Genomic DNA, 18871 nt, shown 5'->3' with positions numbered 1-18871 from the left:
CTATAAGGAGAGAAAATGTCAGGACTCTGACAGGTTGAGTAAGTCGGCAGCTGGTTGATTAGGAAAGTCATAACAACTTAATAATTCATCTTGTTGTGAAGCGTTTCTAATCTCCTATTGGCAAAAAATCAATTACTGTACTGCAGCTTTAAATTATCCGCCCGCTGGTACAAATATCGGCCAATCAGAGCGCTGCTGGAAAAAAAAAAAAACACTCAGATTATTTCAAGTTTCCTGGATGGAATGAAAAAAGGTTTTACAGTGAGCAGTAACTGACACTTGGTTTGATCATGATTAACATGTGTTTCATATTTCACACAGCTTCTGGTGGAAAGAACGGGGGTGTTGGTATAATGGGTGCTGGAGATGGTGTGTGTGTGTGTGTGTGTGTGTGTGTGTGTGTGTGTGTTGAAGCCCAGAGATCAATGCAGCGTTTGATCTGCATGTATCTGAGTGAAGTGAGCTTCCAGAGGGCTTCCAGAGCTACCAGCCCAGGGGGAGGCACGGTGTAACCGGCAACATCTCTCTCCGCTACACCACCAACCCCCTCAACACACACACACTCTCACACACACACACACACACACACACACACAGTGTTTCATCTGCTCTTCTGTTTCATCTCTTCCACACACACAGACGAGCTAGCTGCAATAGCATCACGTCCATCATGTGCCTGCAGGAACAAAGACTGTGAAGTATCTGAAGCTGATTCTCATTCAGAGGCTCATTCAGTTCGGAGGAGTTGTTTTTAATTAAATTGCACTTTGATAGTGCTAAGTGCATTTCATGAGTAGTTTTTGTTATTTCTTGTTCAATTCAATGGCACGTTTTGTCCCGAGGGTGGAGCCGAGGCAGAGGTCAAGAGGTCACCTGAATAATTACCTGACTGCAGGTGAAGGGATTCTTCTTTTTGCTGTGTTTTCTTGAATTTGATTGTTGGATTGTGTTTCCAGTCGATCCTTTGCACCAACTGTTCGGACACATACGAGGGTTCTGACTCATCTCTAAATTCACCGGGAGCTCAGTTTTGATCCGTTGCTCCTCTTCAGCTCGTCTCCTTCTTCCTCATGTCTCTGTTCCTGCCCGTGAATGTGCGTGCTCTCGCTGAAGACCCACGGTCTTATGTCGCCGCGGTCCCACGGCGCTTTGAGGGGCCATTCACTTGTGTCCCCCAGAAAATGAAGTGTGTCCGACACTTTAAATTAACCCTTTGGATGTATCCTCTGTTGACCATGAATATCCACAGCTGGGCGCCAAATGGTTAGAAAGACCCATAATCACCACCAAAAAGTAGGCTATTTGTTTTATATGGACACCCTGTGATGTGCATTTACAGGATATTCAGTTCACACACACACACACACACACACACACACACACACACTAAATTGCACATGTATGAGTCCTGGAAACACGTGTCTGTAAGCAGCATGAATTCCTGTTGGACTGCCAAATATAGACTCAGAGTATAAAGCACAGATCCAACAGCAAGCTTTCCACCTACAGTGTACACACACACACACACACACACACACACATGCACACACACACATGCACACACACACACACGCACACACACACACAGTGCACACGTGTACAACTGCACAATGAGGCAACATGAATTCCAGTTAAACCCTCAGATATACACAGAATCAAACACACATTCATGTGTATACACACACGCTCACACACACACCAGAACTTGTGAGACATGCATTTGCTCACACACCATGCAACATACACTCCTGCTGGCATCCTGAATATTCAGACAAGATATCAAACACATACACACAGCGGACAAACACACACCCCAGTGCACACACACATGTGCATGCTCATCTCGCAGTCTCTCGGTGCTGCTTGCAGCTTGTCAACGCAGAGTCAGAATCCCGCGGTACGGACAGGTCCAGATGGCGCTGTCACGGCTGTCACCGAACCGCATCTCCCAGAATACACCTGTGACAGCTGAAACATGTGCGCCCAGTCAGAGCGGCGCCGCTACAGAGACTAATTATCACCAGCAGTCCAGCCGCCGCCGCGTACACGAGGCCCGCGCCTCGCCGTCACCTTACAAGGTTGCCGAGACCGGGCGACAAATCAACGGTGTCGTTAGCGTATGCCAGCTCGGAGAGAGATGGCTGGTTACCATGGAGACACCCCACCGGCTAAGTGAGGCTCAGTCTCATAATTGTATCTCAAGGTCGGGCTAACTGTTATTACACGACAAAGATGTTTTTTCAGTGAGTACACTGTAAAAACTTTACAGAAAACTGTCCGCTAACATCGTTACCGAGGGAAGTTTGGAGGCGTTCTACGCATTATTCACTTTCATTTTTCAGAAGGAAATGTTGAACTTTTTACTAATTAATCTGACACCTGGACTCACTGGTTACTTTATGATTTTTCACATGTAGAAGAAGTAACAACATTAGAATAATCAGGGAACTGTTGCCCCCAAAATTGTTAGTTGTGTCTCCGGCGTGTCGTTTGGTCGACGAACCAAATGTGTGGAGCTGAAGAGCTGTCGTTCAGATGGATCGTTTCAAATATAAGGTGTGTTAGAAAGGATTCAAATAACCTTTCACAGCTTCTTCTTAAACGTGTGTGGATGAGCTCGTTAAATACCCAGTGGGATAACAGATCTCTGGTTTTTACAGTGTGGAGGAATCTGTGTGCTGCTACACAGATATATGGAGGACTTGTCTATTAATTGAGAGTCTAATTGATATTTCTTTCTCTGTCAAGGTCAATAAGGCAGAGCTTCCTCCCACAGCTGGAGCTTTTTTCTTCCGTCTTTGCAGGAAGGGTTTATTGTCATGCTGGGCTGGATGTGTTGTCTTTGTTTTCGTACCCTTCCTCTGTCTCCCATTAGCACGCTGTTCACTCATCGTTCTCTGCGGTTTGAGGAAGACGGCGGCGGCGGCGGCAGCAAGGGGCAGATCCATCTCGACGCTGACGCATATGGTAATTGTTATAATAGATGCAGAGCAGTTGCTTAAGGGCTGATGTTTTGGGAAACTGTTATTGAGCTAATTACTCATTTGCATACTTTGTCTTCAGCGTTTAGCTCCAGATTCGGTCTCTCTCCGGAGTCGCATTAAAAGTTGTTGAAAAGGGGGAAACGTGGAGGAGCTCCGGCTGGCTGTGTGGCCTCAGCGCCCATCAGTCAGCTGCTCACGATCACATTCAGACGTTCAGCTTCACCGCTGCTCTCCTTTGTTCTTTACAGCTGATTTCACGGTTATCAAGCTATCGAACCATCACACTTATCATCACACAAATATAAATAGGGCTAAATATAATTAATGGCGGCCGACTGAATCTATTAGTAGGTAAAGCTGCAGCGACAGAACATTTATTGTTCGGTGGTGAACTCAGTAACTGTGAGGGGAGCGAAGGAAGGAGTCAGGGGCTGCAGCAGGAAGAGGACGAGGTTGGGCCGGTCGGATGGGTCAGACACAGGACTTTTACCCAGAAGGCCGCTGCTAGAGTCTGAACAGGGTATTTGAGGTGATGTACAATAAGCAGCGCAACGTAATTTACAGGTTTTCTAAACAATATTTCAGCATCTGAGACCAAAACAAGCTGTTGCTGGTGTCCTCCAACAGTCACACACATGGTTCTGGGAGTGTTGATGATGATAGATGTTACACACCAGGTGCAGCTGGTCTCACCTGAGGGTCGGTCAGGTCTGATGGTAGCGATAACAGGTGATAACAAAGGGATCGGCTGTTTTTCAATAGCTTTCATCAAATATTGCTCAATCTGTTTCTTAATAATTACATTAACGTTCCCCTACAAAATAAAATGTCTTCAGTTCATATATAAGCAAAACTGTATGAAGTTACTAATCCAAACACACGACTTCAGTTTAGCCACCTGGGGTTCACACACACACACACACACACACACCACATACAGCACACATGAAGATATCACTTGTTCAACAGCAGACAAGCATCATTTATTCATTTATGACTCTTCCAGTAGAAAATAATAAAAAAAAGATTGAATGCAGGATATGTTATGTGGTCAGAAAACTGTTTTACCTTTCCATCACCTACATAACGGCTCTGTGTCGTCCAGGAGGAGCATCATATCATTTATGATGTCATATACAGTCACACACAGTCAGCAGGTCAGCAGCAGGTGGAGGATCAGCCTCAAAGTAAAGGTTTCATTAGTTTAAGTATTTAAAATACCTCTATCTAAACCCAAAAGCTCTCAATATGGCTCCAACACGTTCCGTTTGATTGGCTGACTGGTCCAAAAGATGGAGCCGAGGCGTTAGAACCAAATGTCTGCACCGTCTCGTGTTGCAGATTTGCAGGCTTTAGGCTGAAATTCTGCTTCTGCCAAGAAACATGTAAGCGTCCTGGGAGATCTACGCAGAGAGAGGAGTATTCTGGGTAGCTGTACATCACGGGGGCTCACAGAGGGGCCGGATCTGCAGCCCTGCACATCAAACACAGCTGATTGGTCGATCGAGCTCCCACCTGTGCTGGCACAAAGAGGAAAAGTATGAGTGTACTCGAAATCTTTGTATTCACATATCTTTTGTTTACTTGTGTTTGCCCATTTACCTCCTTCTGTACTCTACCACTGTGCACACACTGACTGGAAGCAGCTACATCTGTGTGTCTGTGTATGTGTGTGTATGTAGGCACGAGCGTGTGCATCATCATCATCATCATCATCATTATTATTATTATGTATGTTAGTAAATGTGTGCATGTGTTGTAAAACTGGACATGTTGTGTATTTGTTTGAAGGAATTAGATCGGTTTGGTCATAACATGTCAGTCCAACGGTGTGTGATCTATATTATATTATATTATATTATGTTATATTATATTATATTACATTACATTACATTACATTATATTATATTATATTATATTATATTATATTACATTACATTATATTATATTATGATCTCTGGATATGTTTGCATGTATGTTTGCATCTTGTCACGACTGGCTCTTCGGCCACAACAAAGGAGGAGGTGTAAGAGAGGCTTTACTGTCAATAAAGACCATTTTATTCTAACAACAGAGCATGGGGGGGCTGGGTGTGAAGAGAGAGGGCTCTGGTTCCACAGGCCGGCCTATATAACCTGGTCCACTGGCCAGGTGTGTCAGGTTAGGTGATTGTAGGCTCCGCCCAGCCAGAGACCTGCAACAGAAGAGAGAGAGAGAGAGACCAGGGCTCTGGGGCTGTAACAGTCTTTATTCAACCAGCAGAAAAATGTTGCTCTCCCATTAAGCAACTTGTCCAAATGCACAATTTCACAAATGGCCTCAGTTGCTCTCCTGTCCACTCCAGGTGCAGACTTCACCTGAATCACCTGTTCTTCCCAGCAGTCAGCAGGTGATGATGTAATGCCGCTGTAGCCAGGACACCACATGCTCTCTCACTCGGTATGTGTCTGCTGTACAGGTTAATTTACATGGTAAAAGTTGACGCTGCAAAAAGTGAATGTTCTGTTCTCAACAGTCTCCTGAGAGGGACTCAGCAGCGTGGAGGTCTTGGCATTGGTCATATTCATGACAACTACTGAGGTCTGAAGTCCTGCGTCAGCGCACTTCAGTCCCTCACGGCGTCCTTTCAGATTTGATGACACGTCACAGTCGGTGTGACTGACAGCCGCCGAGGCTCCGAGCGGATGGACACACGGATTCAGACGGAGACGAGAGGAGAACAGCCCAGTGTGACGTCCTCTCACCTGCTGTCGTTTGACTTAAAGGGTAAATGGTCATTTTAACTCCTCAAAGCTTTTCCATCACATCCTCATTCACTCAGCGTTCACTCAGGAGGAGTCTGAACTGGAGGAGATCATTGTTCCACATTCTGAAGCTGCTTCAGGAGCAGGTCGGGGTTCGCTGTCTTGCCCAAGGACGCTCTGACACGCTGACTTAGAGGAGCCGGGGATCGAACGGGGATCTCCTCAGTGATTCATCTGAAGCCAGTTTAAGTGTATTTCTACATCAAACACGAAGGTGCATCATTAGCTTCGTGTAGGGCAAAGAAATGCATCAGAGCCACATTTAACAAGAGGAGAGTAATAAAAGAAAGTTAGTGAGCTTGTGTTTAGGAGGAGAAGCAGCTTGGCATTGAATCATAATTCTTCTTTAATGCTGCACGACGAGGCACAGGTAACACACAGGTAACACACAGGTAACACACAGGTAACACACAGGTAACACACAGGTAACACACAGGTAACACACAGGTAACACACAGGTAACACATTAAGCTCGTTGTGACAAAGTGCTAAAGAAACACAACGAGAGGTCACATCGATAATGTTGTTAACTAATTCTGATTAAACTCATTTAAAAATGCTGAATCATTATTAGCATGTTGCAATGAAACTGAAATACCAGACACAAACAATTCAAATAAACCAAATATAAAGTGCCAACAGAAGCCCAATGTTTTGTCTGACGTCTGAAATCTCTCCTCTTGTAGAAGTCAGGACAGAAAGTCTCTCTGAGGGGGAGGGCAGGAGGCAGACACATGTCCCAAAGTGTCCTAACACACACAGTATACTGTGAATAACATTTGAATTTCATTTCCTTAATTTCTGATTTCATTGAAACGGTTCTTATTGTGTTTTTCTACCTTATTCAGTGTTTTCTGCTGCTGCTGCGTCATGGGAACGTCTCCACAGGCGATCGATAAAGCCTCCTATCTAACACCGCTGGCCACATTCCCATTAAATCTGTTGTACATACTGATGGTCTCCAGAGAGGGAATCTTAATTAATCTAATGACCCCATGACCTTTCCTCTGGCACCACCCTCACACGGAACGTTTCGTTGCTAGTAGGCTGCAGCCACGGATAAATCATCCGTGTTTGTCAGGAGCTCTTTTTAAGAGAAATAAATGACAAATAACTTCACTTCCATCCAGCGCTGCCTGTCGTACATTATTCTCCTGTTACACTCAGTACAACAGAGCACCGGGGGCGTGCTAACAGCCCCACCTGTGCTTTGCTGCAGTCTAAAGTTCAGCCGACACCTCCTGGTGATTTGTTGCACTCATAATTACCGGCGAATATGTCGCTCTAACGCATCCTTAGACTCTGCTGCAGTTATGCTTTAATCTCCTGAGCAGCTGACTGCCTGTAAACCTGAGTTATCGTGTGTTTACCACGGAGAAAGTGTACATTGATCATGAGCAGAGTGAAAGTGCAGCCGGCTCACAAAGTGGCAGAACAGCTCGCCTCAGCAGAAAGGAAGTGAGCGTCTAGTTCCGGCGGCTGAGCCGATCACGTCCCTCCTCCTTCTGTTTTGGTGACAAACTCCTCCGTCATTAACCTCTCTCTGCATTAATAGCAGCTTAATTAGTCCCTCATCCTCAATCCATAATGTTGAGTCAAGAAAGTGACGCTAATTTAGATCTAATTAGGCTTTTTGCAACGCCATTACACCGCTCTGATGTGGCGAGGAGCTAACGACGGGCCGCGAGTGGGGATGTGAGGCGCCGTCGGACGGCTGCTGCACCGCTAAATGACAGCAGAGTGACTCGAGCACAAAGGAGGCAGAGTTACAACGAGAGGACCGAAGGCAAACTGCAAGGTAGCACTTCTGTCAGAGAGGAGAAACAGTCGGTCTGTCGGGGACGTTCAGGCTGCAAACACCCCGTAAAACAGCAGCAGCGGCTGAGTTAGTATGAAACAACACTCCAACGTCAGTGCTGATAAAAAGCAAACGAGAAGAACAGAGTTGTTTTAAAGAAGCCTGAATGAATATATAAAACACGTGTCCACAGGATGTCTGTGGGTTTAATCAGTGGTTCTCTGCCATGAGGTCTGTTTCTGAAATATGTGAAAACATTGGCTCTTTTATTGATACGCCACTCTTGATAACAGATATATAACAATACATTCACCAGCAGCAGCTGTTTGTGACACCGGTCAGGGGGGGTTCAGGGTCAGCATGTTCACCGCTGAGCTGCAGGATCTTGGTAACCTTTCACACCCAGTGCTGCTGGGGAGTCCAAAATGGAGGAAGCTTTCATATTAGTTTTGACAAACTATCTGGTTTTCTGCCCCACATGAGCAGAATCTCCTGAACACAGATGCTGCTTCCTTCCCTCTGACGGACACTCAGAAATGTTCCTCTGGTTCATCGTGTGGTCCAGTACAGTGGGGGCAGTGGGGGCAGTGGGGGCAGTAAGGTCAACGTGTCTGTGAAGGCCAAAGAGTATGAACTTCATCGAGCTGTTTGCTGATCCCCTGTAATCTGAACAGAGGCGTCTTATTATTTTCTGCACTCGTTTATTCGGGCTTTTCCTCTAATCTGTCACCTGTCTGATTGTTTGACTGCAGCTGATTTTGTTTTGGCCCCTCCATTTTCACAATAGTTCTTTATCCTTTCTTTTATCCTTTTTTTATCCTTTATCCTTTCTAATTGAGGTTTTTCACCAAACAACATGCACTCCTGCTGGAAACTGCCTGATCTCTCTCCACGCAGCCTCAGTCGGCGTCCGGCGGCAGCACCTGTAGATCAGTGTGAGGTCTTGATGTCCTGTTAGTGGTTTGTCTTTGTAAAGTGTCTGTTAATGATGAGCTGTGGTGATGGGGTCGAGCACTCATCTAAATCAATACATCCTGGACCATCCTGCGCTAATGATTAAAGCCGCTCGCCCGACACACCCAGAAAAACACCGAGCGGCACAATAACTAACAGAGTATCGAGCGCTGAATCAAAGCGCTGTGACACGGCGGAACTAACGGCGGATCCGCTCCGGTTAGCATTACACGCCAATGTATCTTTCATTGTGAGTAAATGTGATTGAATGTGTTTTCTCCCTTTCAGAGGCCATTAGCAGGCCGATAGTGATCAGTGGGGTTTACATAACGCCGGTTTAAAGAGTGGTGGCTGCTGCTGCTTATCTAATGGCCCACAGGAAGAAGAAGCCATTAGCAAATTAGCAAGTCCATCCTCGTCAGGGCTATTAGCCCGAGCTTTTATTTCCCTGCTCACAAAGTTACTGAGAAACACAAGATGACGACTGCTATGAACTCTGGGACATGATGACGGGAGTGTCTGTTCACACACTTTGTGACGGACACCCTTAAAGACACAAACACTTCTGTTAGGTGTGAACATAACGTCCATGACGCACAGAATACCCCCCCACAATAACCCCCCAGCCCTCCCCAGCTCCCCGTGCCGCTCTGATCAAACTAATCAACTCTACTTTGTGGATGTGTCAGTGATCCCTCCCTGTGTGACATCCTGTTTCAACAGTCATTACATCATGTAAAGACAGTAAATAGGTAATTTAATGGTTCCTCACAAAGGCCGTCAGCTACGAGTCTGTGCTGAGCTCAGTTCAGTGGACACACACACACAGACAGACAAGGAGCAGAGGAAGAGCATGTGATTGTTAAATACACACACTGTTAACCACAAAGTTGGAATAATTGTTCAATACCCCCCAATAAAGGTTCACTGTGGTTTAAGTTTCACTGTGATCTGTCTGGAAGAGTTTGATCAATAAAGTTGAGAAGATCTAAACTTTATTTATCAGAGGTGAAAAACATTTTATTCCAGCTTTATGGGGAACAGTGTAGATTTGATCCAGATGTGGATTCTAAATACCCGTCAGCTGTATGTAGAAATAACCGATCATCAGTATGAAACAAATGTTCTTGAAGACGCCGGGCCTCAGGGGGGGTCTCAGCAGCTGGATGTGATAGTTTCACTTTTGAGTTAAAGATAAAATGACGTGAATCTTCTGTTTGTGCACTTGACACTTCTTCTCCTTTCGTTGCTCTGCTTTCATGTCTCAAACGGACCCCATCTGAGTTTGATCGGAGTCGGACCAGAACCCACCTTTCACCTTTCGCTCCAGTTGTTTCGTCTGCCACCAGAGTTCCACTGACAGCTTTCACGCTGGATTAAACAAATCGAACCAAACAGCAAACGCACCCGAGTTTGTCTGAACTGCAGAAGATCGTCTGCAGCAGAAGAGCTGCTGTAGCATGAAGCTGCTTTCCTCGCTGCTTCAGTGATGTCGTAAACCCACCTGAGCTGCTCTGTGCTGTCACACCTGTGAGGAATAATCATGTTCATCAACTCCTAAGTTAGGATCAGAGTTCTTTATCAAGCTTTACATTTGTCAGCCCACTCATCTCGACTAGTTTCTGTACCTGTGTGGCTGCAGCACCTGATTTCTCCCTCTGGGGGTCAATACAGAAGGATCTTTTCTTACCTTATTTTATCTTTCTGTGTTCCTTAGAACTGAAGTGCTACGGCCACAGCCAGCAGTACTAGCAGCCAAACAGCCTCATGAATAAGGGATGTTATCTCAATGAACTCCAGACGTGTTTCAGAAGGATTTTTGGTCACAATTATGCTTCATTGAGATGCAGAATCCAAAAAACTGAAGGAGCCTGGTGCACAGCAGTGCTTCTCTCCTGCGTGCCAGCTGGTGCAGGTAAACCACAGCCAACCAAAAAATCTATATTCTTGCACACACCAGGGCAGCAGGGCTGACTCTGCTTTATCAACAGATTACATTAACAACTAGAAGAATGCACTCAGTGGAGTGCAGATCAGAACATAACCTTAACCATGACATAACCTAAACCTGATGCATGTGTATAAGACGTGTGTTTAACTGTGTAGTACAACCTTTGGCCCCCTCTCACATGTTCGAGGATTCATCAGGTTCATGTTCAACAGTAAGAGGCGACGTCAATGATTCTACCAGACACAATCAGACTTAATATTACATTTCCATAAGATAAGATAATGAGATACAATTAATATCAGAGCATACAGCCTCTCCAGTACTCTACACTGAGGCTGCACACATCTCCATAAAATACCAAACAAAGTGCACGAGTTCACTCATAATAAGATACAGACCAGAGACTGTTACGTCTCGTCGTGTCTGTTAAGTTTGTCCAGTTCCTGTTTTATTTTGAAAACTAAAACTCTCCTCTCGTTCAGGCTGTTTTGACTTCCTGCCCTTGTGTGTTTCCCGCCGTTGTGATCGTCTGATTGTTTCCACCTGTTCCCCATCACCTCTTGTATAAATAGTCTGCGTCTCCCTTTCTAGATAGATAGATTTACATACTTTATTGACCCTCGGGGGGAAATTCTGGTGTTACAGGAGTAAAAGTGACCACCACCATGAATACAGACAAATAAATCAGCAGAGAAAAAGATAAAAATGTGCAGATTAAAACCAAAGTGTGATCAAATAATTTAGTCCTGAGCCAGATCGTCTCGTCTCGTCCCAGCGGTCATGTTGCCACTAAATCTTGTCGAGTCTTTGAAAGTATTGTTTGCCTTCTTGCATTATTAAAGTGTTCACCTGTCTGGAAGCGTGCTGGAGTCCTGTGCTGGAGTCCTGTGCTGGAGTCCTGTGCTGGAGTCCTGTGCTGGAGTCCTGTGCTGGAGTCCTGTGCTGGAGTCCTCCCTGGTTCAGTGCCTGGACCTGATCAAAACTAGTGGAGAAAAGAAATCTGAATTAAATTCTGATGGCAAACAAGCAGCATGTGAGACGAGCTGTTCGCTCCCTCGTGTTTCTAACGTTACCTGCTGAAATGATATCTATCCTGGAGTCATATTGATTTTTTTTTTTTTTATCTTTTTGGATTACTGTGACACATCAGTCCAGAGGTTCCCAAAATCCAGACCAGTACCAGGACCAGGCCACCAGGACCAGGCCACAAGGCACGCATCAGTCAGACCTGTTTAAAGTGTGAACGCTGACAAAGAGTCCACCAAACTAAACAATAACTCTGTTTCACAGACGGAACGTATTCACTCTCCCTCCTCGGAAATAATAAGGACAAAGTCAGCTGAGAGAGGAACGGGGGGGGGGGGGCACGGGGTCGTCACCTTCAGGCCCATCTGATTGGCTGAGCTCCTCGGCCCGGCAGCGCGTGGGCGGCCTGAGCGCCGCCGTCCTGCTCCGGCGGTCACAGTTTGTTGGGAAGGTTTCCTGTGGTGCCCTTTAGCTCCTCCTGTCATCAGCCTGTGTGTGTGAGACAATGACAAACCAGAGCAATTAGGAACGGGATTCCTCTCTCGGTCACCATTTTATTTTACTCATCGATCTATTTCTCTGTGTCGCCCCTCCAGGGCCACGCTGAGACTTTTCAGGGCCCGAAGCAGGATTAAATTTGATGTCCCCACGTATTACTAAAGCTGTCAGTCAGTTGGGGAGCTGGTGGTAACTCTGTTTTAAATTTGAAAATGAACTCCCTGAGGCTCCATTTGAGATAAAACAACTGAAGATGATTTTTTTCTTTTGTAGTGTGGTTCTTATTGATTTATTGCTCTGTTTTTTCTTTCATTGCGTCGCGCCGCCGAGTCACAAGCTCTCGCTATATTGAAACCAGGCTTTGAAGACGACACGTATTGGCATATGGTTAGGGATGGTTTAATTTAATTTGTGTGGTATCTTACAGGTCCCCTGATTACCGCTGTTTGGGAGTTAATTGGTGTCGCTCGGCCCTCTGAGGAGAACAGAAGGCGAACTGACGCTGGCACTCACACCTCCAGCTCTTTTTGTTTTATTGAGCAGAGACATGCATTGTCTCTTCATTCATCAAACATGTCAGATCACCCAAATTAAATCCAAGCATTTCCTCTTTCCTTTTCATTGGGAACTCCAACTACCTGTTTTCCGACGCTGATGCAGGGAAATGTTTGCCAGAGCCGCCCGCCAACAGCAAAGTGCCCAGAACGCTGTTAGCTGCTTTTCCTCTCTCCTTTTTGACTCCTCTCCAGTTTTTTCTTCGTCGATGCTTTTATTTGAAACTGAATCGTGTTGGTTCACGTTCAAACTGGCAAAAAGGCGCTACAGCGTGCCACGCACAGACATCAGTGCTCCGCGCCTGGCGATCAGAAGCAAAAGATGGCACGAGTCGTCCATCACCACGTGGCGCTTCTTTGAATAAGGTGGTCATCCAGGTCTGAGCTCTCTGCCAACCCATTAGTGAAAGAGGACGATCAGCAGATCCAAGAGTCCACTAATCACAAACCAAAAGCAGCCAAGAGAAGGAACCTGATCTGAGTATCTGCTGCCCAATATGAGAAATATTCTTGCTGTGAAAGCAGTATCAGAGCACCAGTGTGGCTGCAGCACATGCCACATGACAACCACACGGATAACCACCACCGTCGTGGTTCATTTCCATCTGGCAACCCTGTCGTACCCCCCCCCCTCCTCTGTTTCCTCTCCCCATCAGATAAGAGCCAGAAAATGCATCTAAAGAAATATAAAGGCCAACAATTTTATTTTATTTTTTGAAATGATTGAACGATAAAAGAACTTTTATGTATAAAGTTTGAATCCTTGCAGAAACTCTACATTTGTTAGTGTCGGATTGAACAGATGTACTGAAAATTAGGAAACTGATATCTGTGCATCAGAGAAGAGACACAAGAGACGATGTTCTTATTTTCACTGCACAGTCAAATGATGTTTGTAGCAAAGCAAACATTGATGGGATTTAACAAGCTGTGAATGTCTGTGGCTGAACTAATAGAAATGTTTCCCGTCCTGAGGGTCGGGCCAGAGGAAACTCATACCTAATTAAAATCATTTTAAACTTTCCAGCTGTAGCTCTGCTCCGGCTGCACTAATCAATATTTATTCATCAACAATGGATCAACTCACTGTAATAGGAAAGGTGTCCACTGAGATAAAAAAAAAAAATAATCCTCTATTTTTCATCTTGCCATGTGCCAAACAAACTTTCTGGGTGTTCATGTACTTCCTGGTCTCAGGGCCCTCCTGGTTCCTATCAGACCTACCAGGATTACGAGATGTGTGTTTGAAGGGCCAAATGTATTAATCTGTCCCTTGTTCTGCTCCTCCTCCTGATCCAACAGCACAGGTGAAGCAGGTGAGGGTTAACTTCAGTTTTCAGGCTAAATAGCTAATCAAGTAATCATGTAGTTAAGAAAAGGCTTAAATACTAACCTGTTACAGCCCCTCAGTCTGCACCCCTGTCCACTCAGCTGCCAATCAAGAAGCAGCCCCCCTACTCACAGGCTATTCTGATTTCTCCTATTGTCAGTAATAGAAACGATTGACGATACTTATTGATCTCTTTGACTCTTTTCTGACCACAAAAAAGAAAATTATTGCGTGATTGTTTTCATTTTCCTGCTTTTAATTTGGGAGCGAGAGGCCGGAGAGAGACGCAGCCGCTCCCTCCATCGTCGGCCTGTCAGTGCCGATCAGCCGCCGCCGATGTTCAGACTGCAGCAGACAGACAAAGTATGAAGGACGGACAGACGGACGGCTGGGAGGCAGGCCTCGGTGCTGGCAGCTGCATCAACATGCAGAACGGCATTCTGGGAAGAGAGAGGGGAGGCTTCAAATCGAAAGTGGCAGCCGCAGCTGAACTGTGGAGCTGTTTCTTCCAACAGGAGGTCAGGGGTCACCGCAGGGTGCAGGTCTTCTTCTTCAGAGGTTCTTCTTCTGAAGACGACGATGGCGGCAACGCTGCAGTGACACGTTTCCTCCGATGGGATTGTCTCTGCATCCTTTTTTATTCTTCACTCTTCCTGCCTTGAAGGATCTATCTCATTATCCCCGAGCCCCCGCAGGACTGAGAGAACTTCCTGTCGTGTAGAGTCAGTCTCCAGCTCATCCAGCGCCTCGCTGTCACTCGCCTACGTCGCTACATGTTTAATGTCGGTACAAGAATTGTGCATTTACGGCGTTTGGCAGCACACTGTGACACCAGGCGCTTATTACCCAGCTCCCCCTGCTCCCCCTGCTCCCCCTGCTCCTCAGTTTGGCTGAAGTAAACATCCCCCCCCGTCGTGTGTTCAGGCGTCACTGCTTGTTTCTGTATCTGGATTTATTGACGCAGAAATAACTGTTTGTGCTTCTACACTGTAAAAAATCCCCATTTGAAAATCATCTGCTCTGTAATTTAGTCCTTCCAGTGTTTTTGGAGAAAAATTAACTTTAAAAACTGAAACCTTTGAAGTATTTTCTGAAATGAAGAAGTTTAGAGAACATTGATGTCACTTATTGATGTCTTCAGTACCCATGTGTTACCGAAGTAATCCATTAGATTAGGAACAATGTAATCTAATCTGAATACTTTTGAACCACTCTGAGCTAATCTGAATCACGAATGAATGAAGTCTCAGAACAGTTTCAGTGGAAATGAAATGCTTTGTGCATATTCAGCATCTCCAGACGAACTCCCAGTGTGACCTCACGTAGACATGTGGGACGCTGTTTCATTTAGATGAGCAATTTAAATGTACATTTTGAATTATTAATTTCAAACATATATATTTTAAAGATGTAATTAATCTAGTCTGATTACATAATCCCAGTTACATGTACTGTGTTACTACCCAACCCTGGACCATGAACATGTGGCCTGTTATGGCAGAACTGAACCGTTATCCTGCTGCGAAGCCTCTGAATGAGGATTGTTCAGATCCTCCCTCTGTAGGGTCCACAGCCTTACAGGCTTCCATCCAAGACTAATTTAGCCTCTTCGGCCCAAATGTTGCTGCATATAAACAGTGAAAGCTGCCGGTTGCTGTCCATGTTTGTTCTGGTACGGGAACATGTGACTCGGTGTGATCCAGAGCTTGTCTAGCATGTTTACTCGGTCATCAGCAGGGTCACAGTGGAACAGAGCAGCCTCAGCACACAGACCTCTTCTGTGGGATCAGGGGAAGCTTCCCTTCACACATCATCAACACTTTGTATATGTTGTCATTTAATAATTCAAACAATGACTTCAACACGTTTTCCTCGGTGATAAAACGCTCCGTGACCTGTGCCGGGTCGCAGTCATTACCAGCGCTCACGTGCACCTGGCACAGTTAGGACACGAGTGAGGCGGGTCATAATAACGGAAATGAGGAGAAATGACTGGCTGCACATCATCGGCATGCAGCCAGGACTGGAGAGGAAATACTGAGCTGCAGCGACAGACTGGGTTCATCACAGGAACCACGAAGGGGGCTGACCTCTGAGCTCACCTGTCTCCATGGAAACCACAGCTAATCAGAGCGGAGGAACTTTGTTCGTCCCCTTGGTTACCGATGTCTTAATGATGTCATCATCATTCACTGCAGATATTTACAAACACTGGTCAGGTGCATCGGACCAAATTTTTTATTACGACGTTAGCGTTAGAAGGGTGTTATGGGCATTACGACGTTAGCGTTAGAAGGGTGTTATGGGCATTACGACGTTAGCGTTAGAAGGGTGTTATGGGCATTACGACGTTAGCGTTAGAAGGGTGTTATGGGCATTACGACGTTAGCGTTAGAAGGGTGTTATGGGCATTACGACGTTAGCGTTAGAAGGGTGTTATGAGTATTACGACGTTAGCGTTAGAAGGGTGTTATGGGCATTACGACGTTAGCGTTAGAAGGGTGTTATGGGCATTATGACGTTAGCGTTAGAAGGGTGTTATGAGTATTACGACGTTAGCGTTAGAAGGGTGTTATGGGCATTACGACGTTAGCGTTAGAAGGGTGTTATGGGCATTATGACGTTAGCGTTAGAAGGGTGTTATGAGTATTACGACGTTAGCGTTAGAAGGGTGTTATGAGTAACTGTAGGTTCCACGGAGGCCAACATACACACCTCCCAAATCTCAACAACTTATCATGTGGAGTGTCATGTGAGGGTCGGTCCGTCCATCTCCTGGGGGAGTCTGAGTGAAACACAAGCCAGAGAGGGCAGGATGAGGCAGGATGAGGCAGGATGAGGCAGGAGGAGGCAGGAGGAGGCAGGATGAGGCAGGAGGAGGCGGGAGGAGGCGGGATGAGGCAGGAGGAGGCAGGATGAGGCAGGATGAGGCAGGAGGAGGCGGGAGGAGGCGGGATGAGGCAGGATGAGGCAGGATGAGGCAGGATGAGACAGGATGAGGCAGGATGAGGCAGGATGAGGCAGGACGAGGCAGAATGAGGCAGGATGAGGTGCAGGGTGGATTGAACGAGAGCAATACAAGTATTTTTAACTCAGGAAAATTTTACAGGATCGTTTCATCATCTGTGAGCCAATAAGAGACTTTTCAAAATGATTCACACTTCAGCTGGATTACCAGCGTGATAAGGTCACTGTGATAAAAATAAAACTGATGGATCAGCCATCAGCAGGAGGCTTCAAATCTCTGCAGGTAGATTTTGATGGTGAACTAAAATTAAATGAAACCAAAAACACACCTGACGGTCTGTAACCGCGTTCTATCGGACTGGAGCTGCGTTTCCTTTGCACTGTTCTCACCACTAAATCAGCGGACAAACAGAATGGGCGTCTTTCTAACGATCACATTTAGATTCCAGATCCAGATCATCCTCTGCTGCTGCGGCTCTGCTGGTTCTCGGCAGCGGCGATGATGAAGTGGAGCTGTGATAATTTTGCTGTCAGCGTTATAAACAGGGTCCGCCGAGCCTGACCCGTGGCTCAACACACCGCCCATGAATCAGCCGAGCTCCGTAAACATTTGGGCAATAAATAACTATAATTAAAAAATACTGGTTATTGCATAAATTAGGTAATCAATTAGGCTGCATTTGGTATTCATGCGCTGCAGTTTGACTTATTAGACTCTCTGCAGCTCCACTGTGGTTCACTAAGATTTGGGATTTGGTATTTTTCTTATGTATGAGTGTGTGTGTGTGTGTGTGTGTGTGTGTTACATGGAGAGACTAATGTTGTTTCTGCCCCTCGTTACATTTACACTGTAAACACTGCAGAACTCTCCACATATTTAGTTTCACGTCAAGTCTCACTAACTCCTCCAAACATACAGCAAGCAAGTGGACAAATGCTGGCAAACAGATTGACTAGAAACAGTGTCGTAGCATGAGGAGGGCTTGAGATTGTGAGACGAGATGTTCTTGTTTGTACTGATGACTAAAGCCAGAGCGAGCGTCTCCTCACAGGTTGGGACATCGGTCGGTTTGAGTCTCAAAACCAAAAGGAGACTTGTAGGTGAGAGAACTTTTCACAGTACAGTTCACCTCCTCTCCGTCACTTTGCTTCACATTCTTGGTGCATTATTCAGTTCTTCCTTTCTAATTGTGCTGTGAGACTTTGGGGTCTTTAGACATAAAGAACTCTACTTGTTTTTATACGCTCCAGAAATACTGATGGTGCCTGAAACAACTGTAGTTACAGCATCGTTCATCCCACTGATTAGGAGAACGAGCTGGCGAAAAGTGACTTGTACTTAATCTCACAGAGTAAACTTGGGATCTTTGTGTCGCAGCTCGTCTGTGTAAAACAGGGGGGTCAAACTGGATCAAAGAAGGGGCCAAAATTTAAAACACAAGTCGAGGGCCGAACAGGCTCAACATTTAGTGAAGAGTCTAACAGTGACTCTTTTATTATAGTATATAATAAAATAATCTATATTTTATCCAGAAATATGAATGTAAGCAGCCAAACTTCAACAACTTTTCCTCAATAAAATAAATAGAATTTTAAATATTTCTTTTCTTTTTGTACTTCTCCTGCTGTAGTGTCGTCTTATATTTATATTCTTTAATTACGACCACATCAGCTCCACTAACAGGACACACAGGTTTAGACAAACAGATAAACTCTGCTGTGAAAGTCTCTGTTTTCAAAGTCCACTTCTCCTTTAGCCATTTCTTTTGGGGCTGAAGTGTCGCTGTAACAGAGCTGATCGATGCATTGATCCGCTGATCGGTGTGTCATTATACCTGCGGGAGGAGGGGCTGCTGCACACGGCAGCTGTTCAGTGCATTGTGGGATTTGTAGTATGAGAGGTGGGAGTGCTGTTTACCGACGGGCCGTTCTTAATAGTCACATGACATTATCTCGTGGGCCTTATATATAATTGTATCAGGCCTTGAGTTTGACATGTCTGTGT

The sequence above is a fragment of the Pempheris klunzingeri genome, chromosome 9 (assembly GCF_042242105.1).
Source record: "Pempheris klunzingeri isolate RE-2024b chromosome 9, fPemKlu1.hap1, whole genome shotgun sequence".
In the NCBI taxonomy this organism is placed as follows: Eukaryota; Metazoa; Chordata; class Actinopteri; order Acropomatiformes; family Pempheridae; genus Pempheris; species Pempheris klunzingeri.
This window is presented reverse-complemented; position numbering follows the sequence as displayed.